Source organism: Barbus barbus (assembly GCF_936440315.1).
Source record: "Barbus barbus genome assembly, chromosome: 8".
Lineage (NCBI taxonomy): Eukaryota > Metazoa > Chordata > Actinopteri > Cypriniformes > Cyprinidae > Barbus > Barbus barbus.
The window spans coordinates 12,545,963-12,563,842 of record NC_136736.1 but is presented as its reverse complement, the minus strand read 5'-3'; positions in this window follow the sequence as shown (position 1 = coordinate 12,563,842).

The following is a 17,880-nucleotide window of genomic DNA, read 5'->3' as shown; positions in this document are numbered from 1 at the left end:
CTTTGTTTTCTGATCAAATTTGGGAGACAATCACATCATCCTCAAGGGGCCGAGGTCTTCGGATGATCCATTGTAGATTGCTGCATGGACACTGTATGTCCCCTTTGGAGCGCTTCTGTGTGCATGTGTCACCTTCCTCAAATTGCGGTTTGTGTCCGCAGAGGTGATTTATTTTATATTCGTGTGTATTTGTTGTTTTTCTTGTGTTTGGGTGTTGCACTTTATTCTCTTCACTGCAATGTTTTGCCTCAATAAAAATAATTGTTCACACAAAAGCCAGCATCTCTGATGTTATGGGGGTGCAGAAGAACAAACTGTTTTGAAAAGAAGAGGAGATGCTACACCATAGTTAACTTTTTAAATAGCCAACTATTTTCAGACCTGTAGCAGGCATCAAATTTGAAATGAGCTCATTTTGTGCATAGAATTAAAAAAATTCTCAGTTTAAACATTTGTTATGTTATCTATGATCTGTTGTGAATAAAATATTGGCTCATGTGATTAGAAATTATTTTAGTTTTAATTTTATTCAAATTTAAAAAATGTCCCAACATTTCCGGAATTTGGGTTGTATCTCTGTTTCACATACACACTTGCAGTCCCATTTTAGCAGTGATATGCATATATACAAAACGTATATACTTTCTCTTCTGTAAACACAGCAATTATCTTTATGATTAATGTTGCACTCACAAAATGTTGTCCAATCAGATCTACAGTAATGGTTCTCAGCCAGGGGGGCCTCAGGAAACTTCAAAAAGGACAGTAAAATGGCTTAAAATGACTTGAAAGTAGTTATATCAAATTAATAATTTTACACAATACATTAAATAGCTTTAAAAATTCTAAAAATTAAGAAATAATACATGAACTGATATTTTGTCTTACTTTGTCCAAAACTACTGTTTTCAAACTAAAGTTTAAAAACTCTCGGTCATCGTTTCAGCAGAACTACCAGAGGGAAGATCATAGCTTTAATCTAATGAATGATAACAATGGGAGACCTTGGAGTCCAAAAGTTTAACAACTGCTCTAGAATAAGAATTTCCCCATTTACAAACAACAAGTCAAAAATCAAGGTTCATGGCAGTAACGAAAACTAAAGCCTATCTGCTATTTTAAAACAAAAGGACAAGCCCTCAAACTTACTGTTTATGTCACCACAGGTGCTCATCAAATGATTTCATGGGGTCTTCAAGGTCATTATGAATTTTGCATGAAACCTTTTGAGATGCGTTAGCTTTTTTCACTTTTCAGTTGCGTGCATACCTCCTTTTCCCAAGCAGGCTCCTAGCGATGCACTAAAGTGAAAAGACTGCTTTACCACAGGAATAAATATACGTCATGGCAAGATTAAAGTAGATGCTGGTTTATAATTAGCTCCGTCGCCTTCAGCAAGAGATCTCTAGTACATCTTTGCCATCTTGATGGAATGTGGATGTCAGCAGGGTTGGCTAGGAAGAATTGAGCAACCTATCATCTTAAAGAAGAGTAGATTATTCACTAACACACCACCATATCTAAAGCTGCAGATAACTATTAAATGTGCATTTTTAATTAAGGTCAGCTCTAAATTAAGAGCCAAGACTTGAGACACACAGCATGACAACAGGTTGCATTCGCCACTCAGAGCCTGACCAAAGCAAAGCGTCTGCTGAGAGTGATGCGAGATACACTGCCTACCGGAGCTCCCTCAGGCCCTGAGCTCCGTCAGTCCTGCTTACTTTCTCTCAATTCCGACCACTTTCCATCTGTGAGGATCTAACCTCCGTGCCGAGCAGCTCTTAATGAGCTAAAACATCCCTTCAATCATCTCCCAATCAGCCCAGTAAAGCCTCCTCATCCTGGCGCTGTCACGCTGCAGCGGTGGCCCCATTAAACCTCCCAGATGTCTCAGCCCCTCTCTTGATTCTAAATGATTTCATGCAATTACCAGAGTACCCCTTTGCGTCGACAAACATTTTTTGAAAGAGGGTTAGGGGAGGAGGAGAACTTCTTGTAGGACAGGGAGGAGGAAATGGAAAAAAACACCAGCTCTGACATTTCAGGGAATTTCACAGGGATGGCTAATCGAAAGTGATCAGCGGAAGAGTTTAATATTTAACTAGTCAGCGACGCAGCCCAAAGTTTCTAATGAAATTATAACTCATGCTTGAAAAGCAAAAGTGCATGTGTTGTGGGAGCCTAAATTATTCAACTATCTCTGCATTTCTGTTCATCCACAGACAAACGTGGCACTCGCAAGCTTTTAAGGAAGGAGGCAGGCTGTGACGAATGGCATGAGAAGATTACATCCGATCCCAAATTGAAGTGACTTGCTGACTGAAGTACATCCAGGAACAACTTAATCGTGTTAATTAATTGATTTCCTTAACTAAGGGACACACGAACATGACAAAATCACCAAGAATGTGATCCAGCCACTGTCTCACAAAGCAATTTTGCCCCTTCAGCACACCTGTGACTTTTTATGTTTAAAAAAGTATTAAATGATCAAAAAAGTTCATTAATTAGCTCTTTTTGAGAAAGAGAGATGAGGGGCCCACAATATCTATGAAGGTCGGTAAAATATTTAAGGCGGCAGCATTCATATTAATGGTAACATTACACATACGTCTCGCAAAATTCAATTAGAATTCAACTCAACATCGATGTCAGGCGCTTGTCAGGCATATAAATGTGCCGTAGCTTCGGGTTATGGTGTCTATTTTCATACATTATTTTTCAGGTAGCTTAGCTTTCGGCCACTCAACCACCCTTGCGGCGTTATTCCAACAGAAAAAGAATTACATACTTGATGGGGACTAATTAGATCAGCCCTCACCTGTGAGTCCTCCGGCCTGTTGTATCCTAACTTCCCAAGGGTTAATGTGCACCAACATTTTACAGGAGTGCTTGCTTTTTACACTTTTACCGCTCGTGTGTGCTTCCAACCGGAAAGAAAAGGAGATCACAAATCAGTCAAGAGAGCATTCAAGTGTCCAAATGTGGTTTAAACCACTCAAAACAAATGTAACTAATGCGTTTACCTTTCTTGTAACTGTGTTTTGACATTAAGTATCCCATCTCTCTTTTGGGAGTTGTTTGTTCAGTGCAGACTGCAGAGTACTATTTTTAAGAACATTATTATGTGAAATAATTAGGAATGAGACCATCTGATATGTATAAAGCAAAAAAGCAATGCAGTGTGTGTTAGAAAATGGATTTAAAGGGATAGTTCTCTCAAAAATAAACCTTCATTTACTCACCCTTACGTTGTTGCAAACCTGTGTGACTGTGATCTCCGGCAGAACACAAGAGAAGGTATTTTGAAGAACTGTTTTGGGGGTCACTGTGGTCCAAAACAACACTGACTGTCTCTGAAACAGAGACAATTAGCAAAAACTGTTCCACAGAATGATCAAACGCATAAAGGTCTGGAACAACATTATAGGGTGAATAAATGATTACACAATTTAAATTTTTTGGTGAGCTATTCCTTAAAAAAAAAAAAAGGGTTAAAGTGTGATGCTCTGTGATCACACTCATTTAGTGCATTCAGCTGTTAACTATATAAAACATGACTTGAACAGATTTGGTTTGAAAGGTTTATCATGATTTCTAAAGCTTTACAAGATGACTTCAGAGTTCACTGCTGGCTTGATTTCAGAGAGGACACATAGTGTGATTCACATTAATATACTTTATCAATTTTCCTCTGAAATAAAGCAACAAACTGCTAGCAGTCAATTCCAAAGAGAATCTGAAGCTTTATCAATCTTAGTTTTAATTTTAAATGAAATGATGACAATTTTTTCTTTATTTCTAAGTATTAAGCTTTGTTTGTGTCATTCTGAGCCTCATAAAACTAATATTAAGTCATAAATGCAGGACCACAGAGAAGCCAGTAGACCATGGGGCCACACATCGATTTATGAGGGCACATTTGATACTAAGTTTCTAATTGTTACGATGCTGAGAAAAAAAAGAATACCTTTCAAGAAGCTTCTGTTTCATGCACACTGATTAAAGAATGTGTGAGACTTCAGTGACATGGCGGCTATTATTAATTCATTGCAAACAGTGGAATTTGGGTGTGTTACTTTGAAAAATGTTCAAAACTGCTGGCCTGTAATAAAAAAGCAGCTCGTAAAAAAAAAAAAAAAAAATCGAACTCATTAACATTTCATTGGCGAATTCTCTTTCATATGAAATATCCCCAATATACGGCTGTCACAATCAATCAGGTGTCCAGAAACGAGAGTCTGACAAGCGAAAAAAGGGATGGGGAATATGTCAATGGTGGCACTCGCTGTTTCTTCTCTCTGTCATGTTGCCAAAGCCCAATGTTAAGCAGACACCACAGCCAAAAGGAAAAGTGAAGCTTGAGATTCTGACAAAAAAGAAAGAAAAGAAAAAAGTTCATGCCATCCTTCCCATGACAGAAATCTCCAGCTAAGGTTATGTTATCTTTAGAGGCAAGAGAATAGTTCAAAAGCAAGGATTTCTCTCGCATTGATATCTTTAGGGATGTGTTTGGCAAGAAAACCACTTGGCTCATAATTGTGTAATCGTATGCTTGGTCCCCTGATCCCGCCTGAATTCTCTTACTTTCACCTTGAACTCAACTCTTGAAAGCACGAGTACAGAAGCAAGGGAGAGATGAGGAGGAACTGAGGACGAAATGTGCATGTGATGCTGCCCCAGAGAGGAATTTGGTACTTGCAAAATATTTTTTAAAGTATCACGAATTAAAAATTCAAGTCTTCAAACAAGAGATTTTGCTTAATTACCCTGATGATAAAAAGTGGATTATATATGTAAAAACTGTAAAAGACTGAGGAAGTTCAATCTCATCCTCACAAGCATGTTTAGGAAATGGCAGCAGGTGAGTTTGATCGTCTTGTAGGTGTCATCGTCTTCTGGCATTAGTTTCTTTTTGGACATAGGGTGCGTCTCAATCAGCTCCCAAGTTCAGCAGTCAGGGCACTTATCAGGGAGTTGGCTGTCTCAATTGTGTTTGTGCTATTATGCACATTGTCTATTTTGTATATTATTATTTTTATCATCTGTGTCTTGTCTTGTCACTCTCATTCTGTCGCACTGTGGAGCTTCTGTCACCAAAACAAATTCCACGTATGTGTAAACATACCTGGCAATAAAGCTAATTCTGATTCTAAAATATTGTAAGAATATGCAACAGAACAGTGTGTTTAAAAAGCATAAATATAATATAAAGAAACATAGGTCCTGTCTGTTACTGATTGACATGCTTCAATGCTGTATGTTGACGTTGCATGTAGTCATGTCACTGGAAACTGAGTAATCACTGTTCCAATGTGTAGTGAGCCAGTACCCGGATTTGTACATGATATACTGCTTTATGATCACAGAGGCTAGGGAGTTGATTGAGATGCACCCATAGTCATTTGCCACAGTATGAACTCCACTTTAACCCTGGGTATTAAAATCTGTGGTTATATGTGTAAACTGGGAAAATTAGGATGAAAAAAAATAAAACTAGTCTGATGGGTCAAGTACAAGCTTTCCCTCACCCTTTGCCCTCTTTTTCCATCTCATTCTTTTCTGGTGTCTTTTAAACATGTTGTAACCTTTATAAGGCCTTCAAATTAAAGTGACCTATAGTTTTGGATTCTGAGCTCCAGCCTGCCATTAGAACATTAAAGGGAAACTTCAAACTCAAAAATGAAAATTCTGTCTTAATTTACTCGTAAATGACATATTTTGAGGAATGCTGGTATATGAACAGCTTTTGTTACCACTGATGTCTGAGATACTGAAACATTTTGCTAAATATTTTCTTTTATAAAAGGAAGTCAAACAGGTTTTGAACAACATGAATTTTCAGTTTTGGGTGAACTATCTCTTTAAAATTAGTAGTTCTAAAGCAACAAAATTGTGTAACCCCCAAACAATTGAGAGTATCAGAATTTCGGAAATTGAAATACATTTTTCCTCTTATTTCACATTAGTGTCCAAGCTTAATTATAGCATGTTATCTCATTTTTTGTTTGCACTTTTAGCATGACCACATGTCTAAGTCTTCATTCTCTGACCTTAACTAAAGAAGAGATGATGTATAGAAGCAGGTATCAAGCGTGCACCAGGAAGTTGATACACTCTCATGCCCAGTGGGCAAGTATTATTCCTACTGTATATCTTTATGGGTGAGTTGTCCTAATTAGCACAAGGGCAGAATAATGAATACAACTCCATTAATCGAAAGGTAATATATGTAAAAGCAGTACTTTTGGCCTTGTTAGAAGCTGCTAAAGGTAGACAACGAGAATAAAATCAAAGGAGGACAAAAACTTTTTTTCCTCCAGCGGTGAATATTGCTTTAATATTCATTTATACACCATTTCTTGTATTGAATATACACAGCTTACTCTGTGCTGCTTCATTAGGTCGTAGGCAAAATAGAAAAAGTAAACGGAGTATAAAACAAGAGCTCTTTGCTCACCATTCTAAATCAGAACTCAGTGGTTGATGAAGATTTAAAAGTAAGACTGTTTCATATGTCTGAATGAATGTACACTGCTGTTCAAATGTTTGTGGTTAAACAGATTTTTAAAAAATGTTTTTGAAAAAGTCTCCAATGCTTACTAAGGCTGCATTTACTAGAAAAAAATGAAATAAAATGGTAAAAACTGTTATATTATGGAATAGTATTACAATTTAAAATAACAGTTCTCTTTTTGAATATAGTGTAAAATGTAATTTATTCCTGTGATGACAAAGCTGATTATTCAGCAGACATTACTTCAATCTTCAGTTTCATATGATCCTTCAGAAATCATTCTGATACGCAATTTCGCAATTTGATGCATAACCTTTCTTATTATCAATGTTAAAATGTTGTTCTGCATAATATTGGAAACCATGACACATTTTATTAGCATTCTATAATGAACAGAGATTTCAAAAGAACAGCATTTATTTTAATTCGTTTTTTTTATGAACAATGCATACTTGCTGAATAAAAGCATTGACTTCTATAAAACTTTTCAATGTCAACCTCTTTTTTTTTCAATTTGCATAATTTTATTCAAATCCTTAGTTTGTTGTGAAATGTGTTTTGTCTGTTCTTTTATTTTCTGCCAGCATTATCAAGATGAAATTAACCACTGTGCATGAAAACAGATGTGTGATGATAATAAACTTTTTTTATAGCTTAAGACCTAAAATGACGGTGTTTAATCAAATTATATACATTTAATTTCCCTGATTAGCTTGCAAAAAAAGTGGCAACACAATGCCATTTAAGTTTTACTTTACCTTTAGTCTTCAGAAGTTTGTTACCTGTCAGCGTTGCTGACTGCTGTCGTTGCTGGTGATGACTATCCATTTGAGGCTATAAAAAATGGTAGGTGTTGTCAGAATATGTTACATTAAATCATTTCACAATGTCCAGATACTTTTTGAGGCCACTCTATATATGTATCTATACGTGTAATATTCCGTGTCCAAAAAAAGCTGAATTAAAAAAAGAAAGAAACCACTTCAGTACCAGATTTGTTAGCTCAGCCCATAAGCCTCTTAGACTGTGCTGTCACTTAGCTCACGATTACAGTAGGTGTAGCGCACAGGACAATGCCTCAAATGTAAGCATTAACCAGAAGTGTCTCTATGTAGGTCATGAGGCGCAGATGGAGGCAGATGACACAGTGATGGTGGCGGGTAGAAATGTTTGAGAAAGCACTCAAGTGATCTCATTTTCCGAGGCTGCCACAACAATCTTCGCTACAGACTGCTGATTCCTCTAGTCTCCCTTTTTTGATACATTTGCACCTCCAAATCCAAAGTGAACATACTCGCACCCTCTCAGTGTCTTTCCATCTCTCTCTCCCTCACTCACTCTCTAGCACACATATACATTATGCCGCTCTGACATGGGTAGATGGTTTTAAAATGTTTCTATGGATGTAAAAATAAACTTGTGCTGAGTGAAAGCTGAAAATGTTTTTTTTTTTTTTTTTTTTAAATGAAGACGGAAAGAGACGAGAGAGCTGAAGATAAAGCCACAGAGGGAAAATGTGGCATTAGGTTTTATCGTGAAGCTCACAGCACTTTTCACTGAGGAAAAATCAAATGAAGTTCTTTTGAATGTGAGAATTATGTATGTATACAGATAATGGTTGTTATTTTAAAAATAATTTGATTGAACGTTTAATTGTCTTTATTTGAAATGGTCCAAATTGACAACTGATTTAAGTTAGACCAAAATTTTTAGCTTTCCAACAGCAAAATGTCTTGTTTCTGTCATAATAAAACCATGTCAGTTTATTTTGAATTTCCTATTAGTAATTCATGGTCAAAATTGTTTCTTTGACCACTTTCGGTGATCCTAAATGTATAACACTTCTTAAAAAAAGAAAAAAAGAAAAGAAAAGAAAGAATCAATAATCTGTTATTTGTGCATTGTAATACATAGAGACTATCTCCACATATGATCTTCAATATTCATATTATGGAAAAGGAAACAATGGAAAAGACAGAATGAGGCAAGTGGCTTGTGTTTCAACCTGACACCTCTCTCAGTAAGCTACTTAAAAGACGACAGCCCTCTCCGCATCTATTTTCTTATTCTATCTTATCAGTTACATTTAACGCCTTAACAAGAGGAGAAGCCGCACGTATCAAAGTAGCACTTTTGTCATATAGCATTAGAGTACCTCTTCTCTCTTTTGGTTATTTTCCTCCTGATCACAGATTGTTTTCCAGCGGGTAGAATGAAAGACACTGATTAAAATATGAAAGGTGCATGTTCTTTGTGCTCGCTGACGGCTAATTTCAACCTGCTAATTTCTAAAAAGTGCGCCACCTTCTCTCTCATTTATACATGCTTGCCATTTCCCCTTCTCTTTCACTGTTTACCCCCTACAACCTGTCATTTTTTTTCTAATTTAACTTGAACCAGGTTTTTTCGTTAAAAGTTAGTATGTGCGACAGATAGATAGATACCCAAGTAGGCTAACCTGTGAAACTGTCTATCTTGGAAAGAATCATTTAGTAAAAAGAAAATCAAGTCCTTTACAAATTAGAAAAGAGAAGTCAGTGCTTTCTGCTCTTTGTTTTTCATACCTTTTTCCTAGTAGGCTCAGTTCAATAGACTACTTTCCTGTTTTTGCCACTCTAGCTACTAAAAAGCAAAGGTCAGAAGTTCATGAGATGAGACTGGTCGCGCACAGGAGCGTGGCGTCATTGTAGGCTAAATCGCGCGTGAAGATTGCTTTTTTATTGCGTATCGAGATTTATTTAAATTTTATAGAACACATGAAAACGGATAACAATCTGTTTCCGTGCCAGTACATGTGTGCCTTTTTGTTATGCCTCTATGTTTCATCGCTTGTTTGAGTCATGTTTACGTTTTCAAGAATCCCCCCTAAAGTTAAACATTAATAAATAGCCTACATATAAGTGCCTCATTATACAAACGGTCACATGTGGTGCTTTCTACAACCATTGTTCCGCTGTCAAACATTCGGTCCCACACTAAATGCCTGTACTGTTCCGTAACAGTTCGCTAGATGGGGCTATAAGTCTTTAAATTGTTGCAGAAAATCATCAGAGGAAGTGTAACTAAACGTTAACGTCTCAATAGGCCTATGTTAAGTCCTGGTCATGTAAATTTTCCAGCCTTTCCCTTTTTTCATTTTCATTTGAAAGGCTGGAAGGACAGGGCCTAAGCGACTGAGTAAATAAAATAATGAAATGGGCCCCTGCAAAAAGGACTTCAAACTCTAACATCAGCTCACCACCTTTATCTAACAGAAAAACAGCAGCATGCCATCAGAGCACCACGGATGTTAAGGTATAAGTGAATATTTTTATGTTATTTTCTTTGGCAATACAAACCATAAAAAAAGGAAAAATAAAACCAAATTGTATTTAAATTTAACAGAAAATCATATTATTTAAGGCTACTGTGTTGAAAAGGAGCAATAGATTCATTGTTTATGTTCCTGCCCATTTAAGGGTTGATTCATGTCCATTGCCACAAGCTCACTTCTTTTATTTTATTTTTCTATGTGCACATGAAGAACATCTGAAATTCTGACCTAGCAGCATGTAGTATGTGTTGCTTTGTTTGCTTTGTTTTTCATTTTCTGCTCTCTCTCTTTCATACACATATCATACATGTAATCACTCTACAAATCACTTGGGAATATTTTAAGAGAGCACTTCACAGTAAGTAGAAGCTGTTGGGTTGAAGGAAACGATAAGAGATCGATATGCACGTACAGCTCTATGCCTCAAAGGTGAATCCCAGTGTTTGGATGTGATTCACACACATTTATTATATGGAGCATCAGAGGCTTATATCAAATACAATAAGAAAGGCAGAGACTAACAGATGTGAGAGGCTGTCCGCTGGAACTGAGGCCATCCTTCTCAATATGTACAAAGGGGGCCACACTTTATCTTCATCAGTAGCCTATGCAAGCACACATACAGACTCCTCATTCTTCACCACAATATATGCACACCATAGACAGATAGATAGATAGACAGACAGACAGACAGACAGATAGACAGACAGATAGACAGATAGATAGATAGATAGATAGATAGATAGATAGATAGATAGATAGATAGATAGATAGATAGATAGATAGATAGATAGAAGTTGAAAAGTTTTTCATTGTTTCAAAGAATCAAATCTCAATAAAAGGACTGCTGATTTTGAAAGACAGCAACAAGCAGAGCCAAACTGCCCACCCAAGGAAGCATGAGCATATAAAGCCAGTACAGACAGCTGTGTTACATAACTTAGTAGACCGAGTGCCCTCAACAGGCACTAATCTCCCTGAGCTCCTTGTGCTCAACTGTGCAGTTCAGAAATCTGCTCTTTCTCTGCCAATAGAAAATGAATACATCTTAATAGCACGCTTGACCTTAACAGGTTTCTCATTGACCATGACATTCCCAACTATTTCCTTCTTCAATGACAACATATTGACTTACTAGGTTACAGTTGGTCCTTTCATGATTGAATAGCGATGGAAAATATGCCTTAAACAATAACATTACACCTTGTTGATAATTTTATGTTATAAAAAAGTTTTTCTAATGTTATTTCTGAGAGTTATGGGAACATTCAAAACATTTTTTTGTTTGTTTTTCATGTGTTGAGTTGAATGTTAAAAGAACATTTTAGTTACATTTCTGCAAGCATGTTTTATTCAGGACGTTGAGATAGAACGTTAGCCAATTCTGTGAACATTTCCTGTAAGCTGTGATATGTTCTCCGTTTACCACAATTGATGTGCTCTATTGGTGTGTTCCATTGTACTCGGAAGTTGGAAATTCCGAATTCCCAGTTGGAACTTTTAACTGGAACACCCTCCCAAGTCCAAGTTTCAGAATCGGCGTTTCGGAGGAATAACTCCAACTTCAGAATCCAATATGGCTGCTCAGTGCATCTACAAAAGAGAAACTGTAGTAATATATTGTTTATTAGTTATATATTGAATAATATATTGTTTAAACCACTTTTTATGTGTTTTTAATTAACTGATATTGCTAACAATGGATGCGTCAATTCATTTTCTGACATCTCTATTGGAACACGGTCCATATGACGTTGTTCCCAACTGCGACACCTGACTTCCGATGTTAATGGAATACAGCATGTGTCAATGCCTAAAAAACACACTTAATCTTATAAAACAATCATGTCTCTTCATAAACCTTGGATTAAACCACTCAATTCATATGGATTACTTTTGCGTTTCCTTTATGAGCTTGAAAGTTTTGGTAGAATGGACTTTTAATGTAGGGATAGAAATATCTCAGACTTCATTAATATCTTAAAAATGTCTTCATTTGTGCTCTGAAGATGAACCAAAGTCTTACAGAAACCAAATGAGAATGAGTAATTGAGGATTATTTTTGGGGGGAGTGGGGTGAGGTGGACTATGGTACTGTTTTTTGTTTTGTTTTTGTTTTTTTTCCAAAAAATGCTTCTTAGTGTAATTGCGTTGGACTGAAACTTACTGACTTTGCTAACGCAAGGCGTAACAACTTCCCAAAGAGATCTTATGCTCGTCAGTTTTTGAGTGAACATTGCCAAAATTATCCACATAATGCTTTTTTTCACTCAAAACTGAGTTCCATAAGCTGTCAGTTCCAAAACTAAATGCAAAACCTATGCTAATTGAAAGAATAGAAGATGACAAGATGATTGTATCCAAAATTTGGTTATAGTAGCGAGCAATTTTTAAAAGGCCAGCCATTTTTAACTGGGAACAACAAATTAAGTAAAGGATTTTCAGAACAGCAGGAGGGTTAAAGAGTAAGATAAGATAAGTTCAGATAAGTATAACAAAGTTCAAATGGTTTAAATACCTGAACATATTAACTGATATTCATGAAGCCCCTTTTAAATACTTAGTATTTGACCTTGCTAAGTGTGCTTTAACCCTTATTACAGGAGGTGTTGCGGCTGATTCGACGGACGGCACAGTTGGCCAAGTCTATGTTTTCACACTTGGGGAGTGTGTCACATCCTCTGAGCAGTGAAAGACAGAGATCAGAGGTCAAACCCATTATGGAGTTAGAGAAGGACAGTGACATCCACTCGGCTAGGGATGACAAGGCCTTTGTTGCTATGGGAACAGAGGGTAAGAGGTCTGTCCATGCTGATCTGTTCCCAGAGCCTGGGGACCAACAAACATGTAGTGGACCACATCCTTTGTCCTTTCAAAATCAAGCTGTCTTGTACTCTGATGGACGTTTTGAATGTCAGCAAAGGTTTTGAGGCTGGCTTTGTCAGCCTGAACACTGTACTGCCTTGGTCTCACTGGAATAAAAGAGACGAATGGAGATTTTGAATTAAATTCTACATAGGGATGTATTAAATTTATATAACAGCACATTATAGTCCACAGACAGGCAGATCTTGTTTTTGGTGTTTCAGTGTAGACATGGTGTAGGATCCAAGACATGGATTGAATCTGTATTACATGTGTAGTGGGCTGAAGTGTTAGTCTGGGCTCAGGCCATCAATTATGAATAGAGATATACAACCAAGGCTGCATGTCACTGGATTTCTCCAAGAGGAAAAGAGAAACACAAGTTGCCATTCGCATAAATGGATAGAAACACAATCATCTAGGCTGTGTTTTTGAGCTAAACACTTCTTTGTACCGCTGGCCTGTCATTCTTGCTTAAAATGCTCTCAAGCTGATAGCAAAGATACATTATGTGATATCAGTAAGTTCTTAGCACACAGTATCAATCTGTGAAGGGAGTGAAAGCAAACAATACTCATGTGATCTAATTTATTCCTGTGTTTACTCACAAATTTGTCTATTTTCACGAGCAGACATACCCTGAACAACTCAGTAATAGCATGATTTTTTATTCAAAACTCCCGTGTATTGTCCTCCAGAGACAAAAAAGCAAACAGTCATGAAAATGTTTATGGTTATTTCTATCAGATATACCTATGCTGGAGAATAACAATAAGACCTACTACTGTAGGGACAGTGTTACAATGGGTTGAGGAACATAATGGAGGTTAACCTGCTCTTGAAGCTTACCCAAGGGAATATACAAATCATTGGCTTTTTTTCACTTTGATTTTGATGCACTATTCATTTGTAAGAGAAAATATTTAACAGAGCAGGGAATAAATAGGTGGAAATGTACATTAATGCTTATAAGCAGTCACTTATGCTCATCAAGGCTGCATTTACTTGATCAAAGTGCTGTAAAAACAGTATTATTGTGAAATATTATTCAAATTTAAAACAACTGCTTTCTATTTAAATATAGTTTAAAATATTATTTATATCTGTGATGTCAAAGCTGATTTTTCAGCAGCTATTAGGCCTACTCCAGTATTCAGTGTCACATGATCCTTCAGAAATCATTCTAATTTGTTGATTTGCAATTCTTATTATTATCAATGTTAAAACAGCTGCTTAATATTTTTGTTGAAATGATTCATTCTTTGATGAATAGTTCAAAAGAACAGCATTTATTTGAAACATGAATGTGTTCATTTTGGAGTATATAATATATAATTTTCAATATAATGCATGCTTGTTAAAGGAATAGTTCACCCTAAAATGTTAAGTTATCACAGCTATAAGTTTCTTTCTTATGTTGAAAACAAAAGAAGACATTTGAAGAACCAAACATTTGTTGGTCCCCATTGACTTCCATAGTAGGGAAAGAAAAACTATGGTCAGTGTAAATGTCAATGGGGACCATCAACTGTTTGATTACTAGCATTCTTCAAAATATCTTATTTTATGTTCGGCAGAAGAAAGAAACTCATACAGGTTTGGAACCACACGAGGGTGAGTAAATGATAACAAAATTTTATTTTTGGGTGAACTATTCCTTTAAATAAAGTATTCATTTATTAAAAAAAAAACAAAACAAAAAAACAAACAAAAAAAAACCTTACTGACCCCTCTTGAACTTTTGAACATATAAGAAAATAATGAAAATTATATAAAAAAAATGACTGCTAAAATAATTGATATTTCTACTAATATATTTGTTTCCTCCTCACGTGTGTGCTAGTAACAGTTTAGGCTATACATTTCTACAGACATGAGCATTTTGTATTTAGTAATGTATTATCCTGTAGCTTTCCTGTAGCTTGTGTGTGTCTGTATGTGCGCAGATGTGCATGTATATACAGTTACAAGTGTTTTGTTAATATAAAGATATTTTACCATCGCAAAAACGTCTTGAAACAGAAGAGAGCTGCTGTCAATGAACTTTTATTTTGAAGCCGCACTCGCTTCACACTCGGAGGATGCGACAAACCAGACCTGTGACAGCTTACTGGGCTAGTGTGCGACCCGAAGGCGAGTGCGACCAGCACGGAATGTAAGCTTTCCTGTAGCTCAAATAGTAGAGCATGGCGCTAGCAACGCCAAGGTCATGGGTTCGATTCCCAGGGAAAGCAAAAGCTGATAAAATTTAAAAAAAAAAACTTTAACTTGAATGCAATGTAAGTCGCTTTGGATAAAAGCGTCTGCTAAATGTAAATGTATTATCAAAAAGTCTGCTACATAAGTTCATCTACCTGAGAACCGGGTGCTCATGGTCTTCAAACCAGGGGGAGCATATCCCAGTGATATTTCCAAAGGTCACTATCATTATTGTTGCTTAGCAACCTGGAGCACAAACTGTAGATATACACATCAATGGCTTAGAGTCTGCGTGACGAAAGTACTCTAACTGCTTAAATGACTGATAATGTTTCCAGTGTGGCATCACACATTTTTTCTATAGGATATTCAGTGTAGTTTTCATGTTTACATTCAACTAATGCTCTACTCACAATCCGTTTGTAGCGTCCTGCTGGAAACAGTTTATCAAAAAGCTTTAGAGGTTCTTCCTGAAGCTTGCATTGCATTAAACTTCTGATCATAGCATTACCAGATTCTTTGAATGCTTCAAATGCTCAGAATCCTTAGAAGTGTTTTGTTCTGTTTTCCAAAGTATAGCATCATGGTGTTCCAGTGGCGGTTCTGATCTGTGACTCTCCCCCTGTGCTGAGTGTGATGGATCTCTCTGGCTGCTCTGTAGGGGTAGGCCGGTTGGATAAGGTGATTCATCTCAACCTCACCGTCTCTAATGGATCGACCATCCAGCAGTGCTCCAGAGTTCATTACGGCTTCCCAACACTCAAGACAAGGAAAGAGGAGAAAATAGTTAGATAAGATAAAAGGAATAAGAAACTGACATCACAAACCTGTGGAAACTAAAAACAAGATCTGTTAATATCCTAAAAGCTATGATTCTCTTATTTTCTAAAATTCTGGCTTCAACATGATGCACACTTGATCCAATCTCTGGTTTAATGCACTTCTATGGGTCAATGAGGCATGGATGGGGTGCTGAGTCCCAATTCATATGCTTGTTTAGTCAATTTAATTAGACAATTAACCCCAGTGGTAGTAGCCATGCTGTTGCTCTCACCGCTGTGTCGAGCATCTCTGTGTTTTGGACTACTGGCTGTGGGAACACAAATCAATACAAGATCAACATGTTTCAACTAATGTTCATAGGGAGGAGTGAATATCTCAAATCAACTTAAACACTGTTTACGTTTCCCACGGCAAAAATAAATACCCAGAGCTTTGAGAAGAAGCAAAGATTTGCAGCAGTGGAGCGCTGTGATTGAATTCGCATATGTACGATTACAGAATGATAAACTAACAAAGTTAGCGTCCTCTTTTCCTAGTTTTAAGTGTGAATGTATCTTGTTAGAAGTTAACCCATTGAGTCCAAATTTGACAACTTAAATGAATAATACTAATTAATTTAAGATTGCTTATTTCTTTATTGTGTATTTATAATTTTTTTAATGATGATAAATTTGACTATTATTAATTTATATTCTGTTCTTTTTTTATCACATTTTAATTATTTGATTAAATAGTTTGCTGATGTGGAAAAGACACTATATAAACTTTACTTCATGCATTCCGCTGAACAATATTGTTAAAACGTTTAGGGATGGTGATTGATTGATTGATTGATTGATTGATTGATTGATTGATTGATTTAAAGGTCTTTAATGTTCTCCAAGGCTGCATTTATTTGATCAAAATATAATAAAACACGTAATATTGTAAAATATTATTACAATTTAAAGAAAACAGTTTTCTACTTGAATATATTTTAAAATATAATTTATTTCTGAGATGGAAAATTAGAATTTCCATTAGCCATTAGTCTTCAGTGTCACATGATCCTTCAGAAATCATTCTAATATGCTGATTTGCTGCTCAAGAAACATTTCTTATAATTATACAATTTTAAACAGTTGTGCTTCTTGATATTTTTTGGAAGCTGTGATACATTTTTTGAGGATTAGGATTTATTTGTAATACAATTTGTAATACTTTCATTAGATGTCTTTACTGTCACATTTGATCAATGTAATGAAACCTTGCTGAATAAAATTATTAATTTCTTTCTTTCTATTTATTTAAAATGTTATTTTTTATATACAGCTGTCATATTTCTATTCTGTATCAAATGTTTTAAAAGCACAGGCTTCGCCCTCGTATTTGATCAGTGCTTCCCAGTGAGCTCCCACAGATAAAAGGCCTGGTGCCGAAGAGGTGTATATCTCACTCAATAGAAGATAAGGAGGAATGTGTCATACAGTGAAGCCTCTGTGGTTAACTGTACTGCATTCATCCTTAGAGGTGACCTCTCAGCACCTCCCTCCCGTCTTCAGCTGTAAAAAGCCATCTGAGAGAGAGACTAGAAAGGAGGGGCATAGCAAGTGTAGATGTTCCAAAGCATTGATCAAATAGAAAGCTGCTCCATTGAGGATCCATCAACAGGACTGGTCATCAACAGTCCATCCTCATATTTTCTGTCTTTTTAAATTCTGTTGTCTAGATCTGAAATCATTCCCTTAATGTTTGACTTTGCACATTGTCCTCAATGTTTTTTCTTATATTTTGTTTTAACATTCAGTCTATCTCAAAAAACACCTTTTCTATTTCTTATAATCGCTGAAGTGACCACACTTGTGTAACCAGTCTGCCAAACAGAGGAAACCAGCAGTGATTTAGCAAACAAGCGATCAATCAATGGTGCACTGAAGCATGTAACACATGCCAGTCAAAACCTATTAAGTTCAAAGGGTCCCCTTTAAATTCCACTTGAGTGGGCTGACCCTGTGGCAGGCAGCCAGACATGCCAGGGCTCAGAGGACAGTGGCCAGCATGAAGAATAAACACAAAGATTATGGGCATTTACCAGATTATCAAGCTTGCACAGGGCCTATTATCATATGGAAAATATTGGGAAATCCTCTCGGCATGGTTGAAATACTGTATGGTCAAAGACAAATAATGATGTCTTATATTATTGAGAATAAAATTATAA